The sequence below is a fragment of the Gossypium hirsutum genome, chromosome A06 (genome assembly GCF_007990345.1).
Source record: "Gossypium hirsutum isolate 1008001.06 chromosome A06, Gossypium_hirsutum_v2.1, whole genome shotgun sequence".
NCBI classification, from domain to species: domain Eukaryota; kingdom Viridiplantae; phylum Streptophyta; class Magnoliopsida; order Malvales; family Malvaceae; genus Gossypium; species Gossypium hirsutum.
Genome location: NC_053429.1, coordinates 62,215,689 through 62,221,049, shown reverse-complemented (window position 1 = coordinate 62,221,049; position 5,361 = coordinate 62,215,689).

Below are 5,361 nucleotides of genomic sequence, written 5' to 3'. Positions count from 1 at the left end.
TTTTATCCATACATGCCCATTTTTGTTCAAAAACTTAGAAATTCAGAAAATTTCTGCTTAGGGACTTCTAATTAGTAATCTAAAGCAATTTCATACAAATTGCTTCTAGAATCCCAGTTTTGTACTTAATTCAATTTGGTTCTTATTTTCTAATTGGACACCTTACTTATAGAATTTCCTCACGAAACTTTAACACAAACATATTTTCATATTCTAGACCTCATAATAATCATAAAATAAATATTTTAGCGTCGAATATGTGGTCCCAGAAACATTTTTCCAACTAGGCCCTATTTCGAGGTGTTACAGTAATAGTCAATCACAAGCTCGTAGTCCTTTAGCAACTCTAACCATCGACGTTGTCTCAAATTCAAATCTTTCCGAGTCATCAAGTATTTCAGGCTTTTGGGATCAGAATAAACATGACATTTTTCACCGAACAGATAATGACACCATATCTTCAATGCAAACACAATAGCTGCCAATTCTAGATTGTGTGTCAGATAGTTATTTTCATGCGACTTTAATTGTCTTGAGGCATAAGCTATAACTTTGCCTTCCTGCATCAAAACACAGCCTAAACCATTTAAAGATGCATCACTATAAATAACAAATTCTTTACCCAATTCTGGCTGAACTAGCACTGGAGCTTCGGTCAAAAGGGCTTTCAGCTGATCAAAACTTTTCTGGCACTTTTCTAACCACTCGAACTTAACATCTTTCTATAATAGCTTCGTCATCAGGGTTGGAATCATTGAAAAACCTTTCACAAACCGTCTATAATAATCGACAACTCCCAAAAAACTTTAGACGTCAGAAACATTTCTCGAAGGTTTCCAATCAAGTATAGCTAAAATTTTACTCTGATCAACCTGAATACCCGATACTGATACAACATGGCCCAAAAAACTAACTTTGTGTAACCATAACTCATATTTACTAAACTTTTCATATAACTGTTTGTCTCACAAAATCTGTAACACAAGTCTCAGACGTTCGGCATGCTTAGTTTCATCACGGAAGTAGATCAAAATGTCATCTATGAACACAACCACACACCGATCTAAATACTATTTGAAGATCTGATTCATCAAATCCATAAAAATAGCTGGTGCATTAGTAAGTCTGAAAGGCATAACCAAAAACACATAATGTTCGTACCTTATTCAAAAAATAGTCTTTGGCACATCGAAATCTTTAAGTCGCAACTGATAGTAGCTTGATCTTAAATCAATCTTCGAAAACACTGTGGCCCCTTTCAATTGATCAAACAAATCATCAATCCGTGGCAACGGATACTTATTCTTTATGGTCAACTTATTGAGCTGTCTATAGTCGATACACATTCTCATAGTTCCGTCTTTATTTTTCACAAATAAAATTGGTGCATTCTAGGGAGAGAAACTCGGTCGTGCGAAACCTCTATCTGTCAACTTTGCAACTGAAATTCTTTTAATTTAGTAGGTGCCATTCTGTAAGGAGCTATAGATATCGGAGTTGTACCTGGTACTAACTCAATACCAAACTCTGCCTCTCGAATAGGTGGCAAACCCGGTAATTCTTTAGGAAACACATCCGGATACTTGCACACAACAGGTCCTGATTCAATCTTTCTTTCGGCCACTTTACTATCAAGCATATAGGAAAAATAAGCTTCGCAACCTTTCATTACATATTTCTGAGCTACCATCGAAGATATCACTACTGGTAAACCATTCAGATCATTAGATTCAATCTAAATAATCTCATCATTCTGGCACCGTAAATCAATAGTCTTTCTTTTGCAATTAACAACAGCATCATGCAAAGTCAACCAGTCCATACCCAAAATTATGTCGAACTCATCAAATGGAAAAAACATCAAATCAGTCGGAAAGCACGAATTCCAAATCATGAAGGGACAATTCTTACATACTTTATCAACCATAACACACTGGCCTAAGGGGTTTGATACTTAATCACAAACTCAATAGACTCAACAGGAAAAGTCTTACTGAATACTAAAGTCTCGCACACATAAGAATGAGTCGAACCAAGATCAATCAATGTAATTACACTAGTATCATAGAGAGTGAATATAACAGTAATATCATCTGGGGATGAGGCCCCTTCACGTGCGCGGATAGCATAAGCTCTAGCGGGGGCTCGAGCCTCAAATCTAACTACTGTACCTTTAGTCCCTCACTGACTGCTACTCACGTTAGCCATATTTCTGGGTGGTCTACCTCGAGCTGCAGTGTTACTCGATCTCGTATTCTGTATCAAATTTTCTTCAACTAACTCTTGGCATTCATGAATATAATGATTCATCAATCCACATTTAAAATAGGCCCGATCATGCAGTCTGTAACTACTGGGATGTTTTTCACCATAATGTTTACACTCAGGTTGATTTGATTTGACATTACCCACACTAGCTACTGAGGTATCTCTCGAGCTCAAAGGTGGTCTATCTTGATCCCGTTGAGAATAACCTAACGTAGCCTTAGAACGGTTGAAATCATCTCAGAACTTATTTGGTGCCAACTAAAATGACTTACTGAATGATATCTTATGTGAATCTCTAGCTTCAAAATCAGCTTTTCTTTTCTCTTTCCTAAGCTCTTCAGCTTTGCAGGTTCGCTCAACCAGTACTATGAACTCTTTTATCTCAAGTATACCAACTAGCAATTTAATGTCTTCTTTCAACCCGTCTTCGAATCTTTTACACATTATTGCTTCGGTAGAAACATACTCTCAGGCATACCGACTAAGTCTCACGAATTTTCGCTCATACTCTGTCATGGTCATCCAACCTTGTTTCAACTCCAGGAATTCTTTTCACTTCTGATCGATAAATCTCTAGCTACTATATTTCTTATGGAACTCAGTTTGAAAGAATTCCCAGGTCACCCGTTCTTTCGGAACCACCGATACTAGTGTATTCCACCAGAGATATGCGGTGTCTCGAAGTAAAGATATGGCACATTTTGAACATTCATTTGGAGTACAAGATAGCTCATTGTAACGCCCCAAAAACCCCGAAATCCAAAAATCTCAAAATCTTGAATTTTTCTTTTTATGCTTAATAATTCCGGTTAAGTGCTAATTATGCAAAGGTAGGTCTTGGTCAAGGTTTGAGTTCAAATTAAGGGGTAGAATAATTTATAATTTAATTATTAAATGACTCAGGGTTGGCAAGTAGTCAGGCTTTGAAATAAAGATAGGGAAAATAGCAGCAAAGAGCCTGGTAGAGGAGTGGTTAAGTGACACCACTTAGAGTGTAAGGAGGTGGCATTAATAGCTAGCAAGGAGGTCCAAGGTTTGAACCTAGCTTAGTTTTTTAGAAGTTTAATTTTGACCTTCTAGAAGGATGGAGGAGGCGTCAAAAGTGGACTCCAAGGGAAGTGTTCAAAAGAGAAAATTAAATAAAGGATTAAGGGGTTATCAGGGAGAAAAACAAAGAGATTAGAAGGGAGAAGTGATGGAGCCAAATGGGGAATTGGGCATGGGAAAATTCAGCTATAAGGCCTATAAATAGGGGCCGAATGCTAGGGTGTGAAGCTAATGACTGAATTTCCTTCACCCTGTTACTAGAAACTCTTTTCTCAAAAAGCCAAAAACCCTTTACCTTTGTTTTTTCTCTCATTTCTTATACCGAATTCTATTCTTCCTCTACCTCATTGCTGACTTTTCTTTCTTTTTCCTTGAAGCCAAATAACCCTCTTTTTCCATACAAAATAGTAAAGGTTTGAACCTCTTCGGCCTTGGTGCAATCACTACTCTAGTGTAAGTGTTGTTCTCCTAATCGGTTTCTTTGCTAAGTATCGAATATTGTCCCTCACTCTTTCTAATCAACTGTGGTAGGGAATTAGTATCGAATCTTGGATCTTAGATCATTGCCGAATTGCCCCTTGGGTGTTGCGGTTTTGGTAAGTATTCCTCATCCATTGGCTAAGGTTGGCCAAATAGCCATAGTAAGGTGAGAGGACTTGTGTTTGTTTTAATAGTTACGATTGGTGCAGATCTAAGAGTTGATCAAAGTTAGTGAAGTGCTGTTGTACTTTTCGTTCAAGGTAAGCTTAAGGTGAGATTTCGGCTTTGGGTAAAGTATTCGATAAGTATGTGAGATTAATTTTTGAGTGATATCGAATGTAGGTTTGGGCTACAAAAATCATAGCACGCTTACATACCAGGTGTGTACATACACTGCACACACACAACAAATCGAAAAAAGCTGAAATACCGAAAAGTCAAAAACTTGAAAGTTGGGCTACGGTAGTCACACGAGTGCGCGAGCACTCGTGGAGAGGAAACTGATAGGTTGCCTGAGGCCCACGGGCGATTCTGTGGACTTGGGTTGAGGATTGGCCAAATGGGCTGGAATGGGCTAAATGGGCCTGATGGGCTGTTGGGCCCATAATAGGGAAGGATTGATAAGTGATGCTATGTGTTAGGAATTTGTATATGGGCATGAATATAATATGATTTGGGCCTAATTGGCCATATGAAAGTGAATTGGGCCTAGTGGGCCATAAGAATATGAACTGGGCTAGATGGGCCATTTGAATAAGATTGGGCCTAGTGGGTCACATGCATTTATGTAGGGGTATTGGGCCTAGTATATGATGACTACATAAAACTTAATTAATTAATTGAAATAGTGGATAAGTCATAGGGTTAAGGTGTGGCAACGGGCCTATGCATGTCTAGGATTGGTTCTAGGGAGTGCTTGGTACTTAAGCGGTCTTAATGACCCACCTCCTCTTCTCTGGAATCCTACCTGGTGCATAGTATTCGTTCATCTTATCTCACGGGACTTGTTCATGGGCCAAGGTAAATGAAAACCATAATTAAGAGAAAATTAACCAAATGCCCCTAAGGGAGAAAATGACCAAAATACCCCTAGGTGTTGAATGTAAGTTTTATGGATGTGACATGCATACATATGATGTTCTGCTTAGGTTGCATATGAGGTGGGAACTATGGAACGGAGGAATTATATGAGGATCACATGGTTGCCTGACAATCGTGGATCCACCGACGGCTTTTAAAGCCTAATATGTAAATGAAAGTAGTTTAGCAACCGGGATACCATTGGTGTGTGGGCTGGGTGGGTCAATATTTATATCCCCACATGGTGTGACGAGGGAAGGAGCTGGTGTGAAGCTTGTTTGATGATTTCTCTTTGAATGCTTGTTTTTCATCGAGGGTTGTACACACCGAGTTTGCGAAGACTCACCCCCTCTTTTATTTTATTTTCAGCTGATGCTCAGTAGAAGGTTCGATGTTTGGAGAGACTCTGGGTGCCCGGCTAGCAAGATAATTCAGACTTGTTTTTTTTAAACATTTAACTTTTTATTTCTTTTTAAGTGTATTCAG